This window comes from Sinohyriopsis cumingii, unplaced genomic scaffold (assembly GCF_028554795.1).
Source record: "Sinohyriopsis cumingii isolate HCF-2022 unplaced genomic scaffold, ASM2855479v2 utg001527l, whole genome shotgun sequence".
NCBI lineage: Eukaryota > Metazoa > Mollusca > Bivalvia > Unionida > Unionidae > Sinohyriopsis > Sinohyriopsis cumingii.
In genome coordinates, this window is record NW_028316012.1 from 1,483,044 (window position 1) to 1,493,951 (window position 10,908).

General features: G+C 34.1%; 1 long non-coding RNA gene across 1 annotated transcript; it reads left to right on the plus strand.

The window, feature by feature from the left end:
* Positions 1-1,245: 1,245 nt before the first annotated feature.
* On the plus strand, positions 1,246-4,919 carry LOC149772005 (uncharacterized). Its single transcript, XR_016418038.1, has 2 exons — positions 1,246-1,956; positions 4,268-4,919. It is a non-coding gene; the product is annotated as an uncharacterized LOC149772005 (long non-coding RNA).
* Positions 4,920-10,908: the final 5,989 nt, after the last annotated feature.

Below are 10,908 nucleotides of genomic sequence, written 5' to 3' on the forward strand. Positions count from 1 at the left end.
GAGATTTTAAAGATAAGGCGCTGTACTAAATATACTGTATTATTATTATTATTATTATTATTACGTCAATGATTTTTCTCCTCCAGTGTCCAGTTAGGAGCATACGGTATTTAGTCAGATTTTCAGTTTCTGGATTGACATTGAATTGTTAAATGACCTTTCTTCGTTTACTGATGCTGTCTTTGATAGGATGATACTACTAGGGTTTCTTGATACGTTTAGGAAGCTTTGTGGTATCCTTTTCCCATGATCATCAGGGATTAATTTGCAAGTATGGGTACTTGATCAGCTACGTTGTCAAGCCTCAGCTCTCGAATTGGATTCGTAGAGGGACTGTAAACTTATCCAATCTGTCTTTTTTTAGCTTCAATGTCTGTTCTGGCCCTTGAGGTTTGGTATCATAGGTTTATTGAAGAGCGATGACCAACACATAGATCGTAGTCAGCTTCTAAAAAGAAGTACAGGGAAGGAGATCGATTACATATGATCATCTCTAAGACAGAACTGGATCATGTAGATTTACGAAGTACAATTAAGAAGGCAATGATTGTCGTTTAAAACAGTCTTAAGATTCCTTGGCTTACAGCACCAAGAAGTATGGTAGTCGTTTAAGTCAAGTGAAACAAATGTTATTGGAAACGCTTCAATATTAATTAGTTTAACAGATTTATAATATACGTTAAGAGTATACATTAATAACAATTAATATATTCGTTAGTAAGACGGAAAGCGCTGTTTCAAAAAAGCGGTGTAGCAATATATTTTGTGTTACTGCTACATATATCATAAAAACAACTCTTGAAATAATAGTAGAAAATTCTGAGAAAGGCGTGGCAAGAGATAGACCTAAAAACTTCTGATCCTTATATGAAAACTTATAATCTCAGAGCTGGTGGCATATACATCCTGCCAGTTACTATAGTTGATGGTTTTAATCATAAGCAGAGCTTTGTGGTATTCGTGGCATCCGTCCAGGTGTGGCGGCATGTGAAGCTTAGTACTTTATATAGTACGAGTTATAAGTCTTGTATTTATTCTTTTTTTCTTGCTTACAAACAGTGATGTGGTGCGCTTGGCTAGGTTGCATACGACCGAATTTGAGTTTATCATCCTTAGCTGTTTTCTTGTGTAACAACAGGTAAAGAATGGTTTGATACTGGTCTGATATACAAGTGTTTAAAACACTATACCTGTTTTGTGGAGTGTAGGCTGTTGGTTTATGGAGAATAGAAGAAAATATGTCGATTAATGCCTGGTCTATGACGCATATAATCGGCACGACGTATAAATACAATGTTTATAATTGATGCCTGTGGAATTCTTGACGACGATTACATACCAGTCTTCCGTACATCTAGAATTTCTAATTACGTTAAATATGAGTGGTCCAGAAGTGAAATTAAAAATAGCAAAATGGCTAAGACTTAATGATGTAGTGATACATTGTGGTGGTGGCTGTGGCGGGTGAATATTTGTTTTAAAAAACATCAACGATTGCATATGACAGTACAAAAGTGACAGCCTGGTTTCAGACAGGATCATATCAGTTTGAACTGATTTGTCTCGGATCGAAATAGCTATCTACTAATCTGCTAGAGTTTCATTAGGGAATGTTAACGAAGAACATTATTATACAATATTGTTCCTAGACGAAGCCCTGTGAAATATTCACGTAAACTGTTGCCATACACTAATCAAGTCAAAATTGTAAACTGTAAATCAAGACAAATAAAAAATCAGTTACTGAATGAACATTATAGGAACAGAGTATCATAACTGATGTATAAACCGAACTATAAGCCAATTAGCATATAATATCAGAACAAACACATGAAATGGATTGATAGGTACCGAGCTTTGGAAGTGTTCCTAAGTACAGAGTTTATATTGCTACCATTTAGGAGGTAAACTACTTCGAAGATATCTCCGGTAATATCTGTGTCGGACTGTATATCGGTATGTATTATGTCTGTGTATAACGTTTGAACGTTTTTGTATCTGTACAATGCGAAACAATGCAATAAGTGCAGGCAACCAAATTTAATGTTAAACATTTCTTGCGCTTTCGAGAAATAATTCCAAGATTTTAGAACTGAATCATTCTTTTCTGGCATGCTTGTAGAATACGTCTTCTTATTTTATATTAACTGTTATGCGGCAATCATAGTTGATTTCTGTGCATTCATATTTGTCTTACATTGGACCATTATTTTCTGTGTTAATTTCTCCTTTCTTTTTGTCAAACCTTTTTTTAATATTACATTGAATACCGAACTATAATTTAAGCCAATTAGCATTAATATCAGAAAAAACACATGAAATGGATTGTTACTTAACGAGCTTTGGAAGTGTTGCTCAGTACAGAGTTTATGTTGCTATCATTCAGGAGGAAAACGACTTCGAAGATATCTCCGGTAATTTCTGTGTCGGACTGTATATCTGTATGTATTCTATCTGTCAATAACGTGTGAACGTTTTTGTATCTGTACAATGCGAAACAATGCGATAAGTGCAGACAACCAATTTTAATCTTAGACATTTCTTGCGCTTTCGAGAAATAATTCCGAAGATTTTAGAACTGAATCTTTTTTTTCTGGCATGATAGAAAACCATTATCTTGTTAAAGCCACACACAATTCTCAATTGCAAATGAGGCCACATTTTTAGTTACAAAATCGAAATCAATATTTTTATCATAGAAATCATCGCCCATAAAGACTGTGTTGTTTTGTTTTCTCAGGCAAACACTATTTTATTTTTAATTCTCGTCAGTGTTTAGGACTGCATACAAATCACTGTGGAAAAATGAGATTTCCCAGTATACGCGTCGTGTCGTCATATCAAAGATATGTAACCAGACGCTGTTTATTTATTCATTTAAAATGCTTCTCATTTGCAGCATTATCAAATATATCTCATTCATGTGAAAAAGAGGCGAGGTATTTGGTTCATGAATATAAATCTTACGCTAAAAGACTATATAGGCTTTTTATACATTATATTAAACTTTATATGTCAGACGTTTTGCTGAGCCCATAATGGTTAAATCGTTGCACTTCTAACGCGAAGGTTGTAAGTTCGAATCCACCTGTGGCCACAAAGTGTTTATCTCTTTTCTTACATTTATATTTTTTTTCTTCTACAAAACAAATTTAAGATCTCCATATTGCAACAGTATATACATTTGATATCAGGCATTAATACATAAACACACTGATGACCTGCTTACGGTATCGTCATGTCTTTCACATCAATAAATAAAGGCAGACCATGCTTATTTATTCATTTAAAGTGTATTTTACTTGTAGCATTAGCAAACAAAAATAGCTCAGTATATCGTTTATCTAGGAAAAGGTCCAGTATTTGGTTCATATTTAAATATAGCTTAATATGTCTGAGTTTGAGTGATCTTTTATTCTAAATATAATAGTCAACGTGTATTATGTTCAGAAAAGTAGAGCAGGTAGGAGTGACTTTGAAAAGATTGGGTTCATACAGGTATGAACCCAGAAATTTAAAATGGCCATGCCAATCCGATTGGTTTAAATCGTAATGACAAAACAAAAAATCAGTTATTTAGAGATTTATATGCACAAATCATGCACGATAACCATTATCAGATGGCGAGCTGCTTTTGAAGGCAGGAGTTTGGAAACACCCAACGTCATTGAGGAACACAATTTCTTAGTCATCTTTAGCTTAGTATCCTTAGTTTTGTTTCCGATTTTAGCACATTTTTGGTGGCACTTTGAATCTAGTCCGAAATATAACCATCATTGTATTCGTCGCGCACCAAAGATTACGTATGTTATTATATTAAATGCATAGTTTGCTATGCGTCTTAATGCCTGCAAATGAGAGTGGATACTCCGTGGTGCATAAATATCGTATTTGACTTCCTGAAAAAGAGGGAAATAACAGTTTGAAAACTCATCCTATAAAATAACGTTGGCGCGCAGTTGATACATGCCGCACATCATATTATGGACCGCTCATATTTATTACTTGACGGGAAATATAGTCAGATGTTAAAAAATAATTCCAAGACAGAAAGCTCATCTTGAGACTTGGGACCCTTTACCTGTAGTGGTATAATCACTAATATCTAGTAAATGGCAATTGCAAATGTAGGCTCTTTGAAAGTTAAATCATTTTAGATGAGAGGTCTGGAAAGGGAGGGGAAGGTTATGGGTGTGCTTTTATTTACAGGATTATACACTATAGTAAATTTCTATGAGATGGAAATTGCAAAATATATTCATTTCAGATCAAAGTCAAGATGAGGTTTGCTTCCATTACTGTCATTCTCATCTGTATCCTTATGGCTCGAACGGACGGGCGACAGTGCTGGTACAGGTTTGGCCGTTGTTATGACAAGGGGGACCTAAGGGGGAAATGTAGCGATTGGGGCGGCACGTGCTATCGAGTTAGTGGCACCCTGGAATGCAGGTGCAGTTCTTTTCCGGATTCGTTCGGCCTCGACGAATCACCAAGTATTTAAAGAAGAATGGATAGGTGTATCAGGATTGAAATGATACGAACGATGACGTTTAAATAATACAGTTATACATAATCAATCTTTGTATTTCTTCCACTCCCTCCTGCAACGACGTATTGAGTGACTATAATGTATACAATGCCTTCGGCCTGGACCAGGTTCCAAATACACGAAGCAAACATGGAGTAGAATGATAAGAACGGTAATGTGTTATGCAGATGCTTCTGTGTAATCAATCTTCTTTTATGCATTCTTTCTTGAAATGACGACTTCCGTTATTAATATAAAGGGATATAAATGATGTATTACACATTTATCATTTTTATTATATAAGCACAGTTTGTTGCTAGGAAACAATTTGAATATGTCCGAGAAATGTTTAGACATTTGATACAAAAATAAAATGTTCTCTAACCATTAATTTTATTTTGCTATTTAATATACATGCAAGCAAGTATATAATGGTTTGTATTACTTATAAATATCTACATTATTAGTTACGCACTCATTTTTGTTTTCTTGAACATTCTATGCTACCTTAAACTTTAAAACGATTCAAAGTCTATATTCAGGATGATCTTGAATTATATTTCTACCAAATAATTTTTAAGATGGATATATTGATTGCAAAACGTTCGTAAATGAAGTATAGAAGACGACGAATAGTAATGTCAAAACTTCTCAAAGCACACATTTCTTTTTCATTTGGAAACTAATGGTGGATATATTTGGGAAGTAGTTTAGTCGGGGTATTTGATTCTTTTCTGTTTGATACTCGTTGAACTCAGTTATAACTTATGTTCAATCAGTATTCTTCTCAACCTATATCTGTCCTTAAATCAATCAATCGTATCCTTCTAGTCACATATCAATCTATTTATATCTATCCTCACAGCATATCATTTACCAAGATATACATGATTGTGTTCTTTATTTTTTCATATAAATGTAATTGCTTTACACTAACTCATTGGTCAATGTTTGTCATGTTTTGGAAAGTAAACTTAAATAAAGGTGTCAATATGTGGATCAATATATTGGCCATATACTCTATGTCACCTAGAAACGCATAGATAAATTATCGACTTGATTTTGAAATTTATTGACCATATCTATAAAACGGCTTTGTCGCTTTTGTATACAATCTTTTGGTATGCGGGGCTTATTTACCTACTATATCCAGACAATATATATATACAAGTCTTTTTAATTTCAGTTCTTCTTCATATGCCTTTTACCCGACCCCAATAAACGTCATGGACGCAAAGGGTCCGAAGACTAGGGGAACAATATTGATAACGTCGTAACTATATGCATATTCGTCGTTTATTTTCCTTCCTGAAATGAAGACATTCGTCAACATGATTAGAACACATTAGATGATGCTGTCTAATTGGTTATATCTGTTTGCTTTCTTTTGCAATTCAAAATTAGAATTTTTATGGCACGATGTTTTGACAAATTTAACAAAGAAATAGATTATTACAAGATGGCGTATAGGTTGCTTTGTTCAACGAAAAGTATGACAGGACTTGGTTTAGTTTTGAAACCTAAATAAACATTGTACAATCAACTTTCATTTTGATTATGACTTGCATTTAATGCATATTCATTTCCCTTTTTACATTCTTGTTTCTAGGTACTTATTCAAAAATGCTAGAAATAAACACCAATCAAAAGTATTAATACTGCTTCAAAAGAATTTCACTTATGAAGTATTTAAAGCAGACTTGTATTGAATAATTTAACAACTTGTTAATAATGAAAGCTGTGGCAGCTTTTTTCCTCCTCGTTAATTTATTTGTTTAAATGATTTTTATTGACGCGATATACTGGGTAATGTACCATTATATAACGTAGACTTCGACATATTTACATGAATTGAATATTGCAAGATAATAAGAAATATCATGCTCATGAAAATGCAATTTGTGTCAGACAACTATACAGTCCTATCAGAGGCATATAAACTCACAACATAAAGTATACACACATACCGCGCACACGCACACAATACAAAACAGAATCAGGTACGTAAAATAAAACATACATTCGTTACAGATACGGTATCACACGCGGCAAGAGATAAGATGAATGTTGAAAATAAGAAAATTCTGCCTACAGGGGAGGTAACACTTTAGATTTCACTACGTATTGCCGTCTCCTGGTCGGAACGTTAAAACATAATTGATAACGGTTGAATGATTGACAATGGAAGGAATTATATTCGACGTGCTGACATATAGCGTACCTAACATCGCAAACACAAGTAAATGCCACAAAATGACATTTGCTTGCGTTTGCTACATTTACCGACTCTATTTCCACTAGTAAAACCCAATCTGAAATCATTGTTGCCAATGAAAGGAATAAATTGTGACATTTGTCATCGTTGTGTCATTTAGTGCTAATACTGCAACTGAACACATATTATTTTTAATATTAAAATTTCAAGTCTGATTTATATTTCTGTGTCCGTATAGATGCTCTTGTGTGAATATATTGCGGTCGATCATACATCCTGTCTGTCCGTCTTTTTGTGTGCTCTCTAATGGTTTTGCGTTCGCTTAAAGACATCGACCTATAAATGCACATTGTGAAGTTTTGTATATGTGTTGAATCATCTTGGTACTGTAATGGCGTATCGTATCGTTGTCAAAATGTCGTGATTATTGGTGCGTCTATGAATCGTCACAGTCCCGTTGTTTTCTGTAACATAGATATGACTTTAGTGTGATATATTAAACGAAACTGGTTATGTCATATCAGCGTCTGCATGTGGATCTGTCACATTGTTTTGTTTGTTCAATAACTTCTTAAACTTTCACACATATTCATGAAACTGTGCACATTTTTGTATCGTGTCTTGTATAGTCTATGCGATGTGCATTTGAAGACAAAAGGTTGCTTGGGATCTCGAGATAGGCAACCTACCTCGCTGGTTCTTTCCGTTCCTTCGTCTCCCTCATCTGTTTCTTTTGATAAAGTCATGTTCAGTCACGTACCTCTTTTAATCAACTCGAAGATCACAAAATCATTAATCTAAACGCCTTGTCACATTTGTCTGCCATTTTGTATTTCTGTCATTAATATATAAAAATACTATAAGTTTTCACAAACATACACACACTATTATTTGAATATTTATGTTATTTATATATTTGTGTACCAGTATGTAAAACTAGTACACATGGACATGTATTTCTCTCTCCCTCTCTCTCTCTCGCACACACACACACACTATCTATATATATATCTATATCTATATATATATATATATATATATATATATATATATATATATATATATATATATATATCGATTATTTAGCTTAATTATGGGAAATAATATCGGTCTATGCTACTGCATGCGAGATTAAGTTTGACATTAAACGTCAAATATGTTCAAATTAATTATGCAAAAAAAAGATAATGATAACTAGGCACGGCAAATTATGTTTACTTTTTCTATTTGTGCGAACGAAAATCCCCCCTAAATCGATTCCCATTATTGTTTCCCTTAGCTTTATTTCACAGTCGTCTGAAAATATGCATAAAGGTATATATCTCTGCCTTTAAATGCACATACAATACACTCTTCTGTATTTATTGATGTAAAACTGGTTAAATATGCAAAATATAAGTATGGTTTAGAACGTTTAGGCAGTGTTGGGCTCGTTATTAACGGTGGCGCTTCACACCAACCCCCTTCTCTCATGAGTGAGGCAAATTTAGAATTGGGTATATTGCATATTAATTTGACATTTAGCTGAAAACTAAATGTTGCTTCTTCCTTTCTTGCAGTACAACAATACCTTATTAATCTCAGTTTATTTAAAGTGGTAACTGAACAGCCATTATTAATTGTAAATCTCTCTTCTCTCTCTCCCCGCCTATCCCTTTCGTATACAGTAAATTCAATAAGTACCAAATGGTTCCATAAGATTGATTACTATCTGCTGATTTTGAACCTTTCCACTCTGAGAATAGGATGGGAATGTTATAATTGTTTCGGTTAGAGTAAATTAATCATGATTGGCAAAGCTAACCGTGATGGTTCGTTTTCAAGATGAAATCCAAAGATTTAAGTAATTCCCCTTGCGAAATTTGGCAGCCCAGTTTTATCTGCGGGAAGGTAAGTCTGAGGGACTTCGTGGAAATTAAGAAGACATTTGTCTCGTTAAACAAGATATGCAGTCTGGAAGAATTTGAGAGACCGGGAACCAGGGCCCAGCTTTGAGGAAAGAATTGCAAATAGATGTTAAACACAAGGTAAATGTGATCTCATTAAAGAGTGCACTTAAAAAGCGTATATTTCGTCTCCTTTGATTATTATCAGTTTGGTAATTTGATGGTGTTTGTTGTCATAATATTGTCCTTATCTATATTTTATTTGTTATCTAATATAGGCGCTGTACTCAATTATTATTATTATTGTTATTATTATCATTATTATTATTATTATTATTATTATTATTATTATTATTATTATTATATCCTAGTTTTCCTCCCGATGTGTTTGGTTCGGTATATAAGGTATTTATTGAGATTTTTCAGTTACTGGATCGACACTGAAATATTACAGGACCTTTCTCCGTTTCCTGGTGCCGACTTTGCAAGGATGATCAAATAATGGTTGTTGACATGTCTAGGAATAGACGAAACTTGCTGGCATTGTATACCCAGGATCATCAAGGATTTAGTTGTAAATAAGGGTGTTTGATCAGCTACGTTGTAAAACTATCAGCTATCGAATTTGATTCTTAAGGAACTGAAACATTTTCCAGTCTGTCTTGTTTAACTTCCGTCTCTGCTCTGGTCCTAGAAGTTTTGTAGTATATCTTCTTATGTATACTGTGTAGTGATGACTAACATATTGATTGATGGGTTGTAGTCGTCGTCCAAACAGGTCCCGGATAGGAGATCGATCGCATGTAATCCGATCTAAGAACGAGTACGGCTATTTAGATGTACGAAGTATCATTCAAAAGGCAATGCTTGTGTTTTAAAACAGTTTCCTTGACTCATAGCAACTATAGATTTGGTAGCTGTCAAAGTTGTGACGTTCAATAAAAGGTGTTGGTAACTGTTTAAAATTAATTAGTTGGACGTTTAATAGATTTGCATGTTGAGATTATATATTTATAACCTTGAATCAGTCGTTAGTATGGCTGAAAGGGCTGATTATTAAGAGCGGTGTAACAATATATGTTGTGTTACAGCTATAAGTATCATAAAATACATCTCTTGATTTAACGGTAGAAAATACGGAGAAAGGGTTGGCAAGAGGTACTACTTAACAACTTTTGATCCTTATATTTCAACTCATAACCCCAGAGCTGGTGGCAAATACAATCTGTCAATTGCTCTAGTTCATGGTTTTAATCATAAACAGATCTGTGTGGTATTCGTGGCATACTTCCAGGTGAGACGGCTGTAGAGCTTGATACTTTATACAGCGTTACAGCCTCTTGTATTAATGTTTTTTAATTTATTTGTTTTAAAACACAGATGTGGTGGCTTGAGCTTAATTGCATACGGCCTGAGATTATATTTTCGTCTTTAGCTGTTTGTTTTTTTAAAAAAATAAAATATGGTTTGGTACTGGTCGGTTACACAAGTGTATACTAAGCTATAATTGTTTCGTGGAGTTTAGGTCATTGGTTTATGAAAAAAACCTCCAAACAAAACGAAAAAACACCACAAAAAAATAAAAAACACCACAAAAAATATCTAATCGATACTACTTATAAATAAGTGTTTGATTTATGCCTGTGGTATTCTTAAATGCCAGGCTTGGCGAAGACTGGTTATATATATATATATATATATATATATATATATATATATATATATATATATATATATATATATATACGTATCGCGAATTATTTTAAATATGAGTGGTCCACAAGTGTTCTCGTATAGAGGATAAGCTAATGGTGGTCTTAACAACTCTAACACATTCTCAGAAAAGAGATTACAAGTTGCAAAATGACAAAGACGGCAGTGATTTATAGATAAATCCAGATAGTTTTGGGGGAGGGAGCATATTTGTTTTAAATGACTTTAACTCTTGCATGGAACAATGCGAACGTGATAGTCTGGCTACAAAGGGAATCATATAAGTTTAAAGTGAGTTGTCTTGGATCCAAATAACTACCTACTAACATTTTAGATTTCCCTTACCGCTCTGTTGGCCTCATTGGTTAGAGCGTCCGCCTAGGATGCGACAGGTCTCCTGTCGAACCCGGGCCGAGTCATGCCTAAGACTTATACAAATTGGTACAAATAGCTTCCAAACATGGCACTCAGCATTAAGAGGTTAGTTTTAGGACTGGTCGGCCTGGTGTCAGGATAATGTGACTGGGTGGGACATCACGCTACATGTCTGAGGCATGATGCCTCAG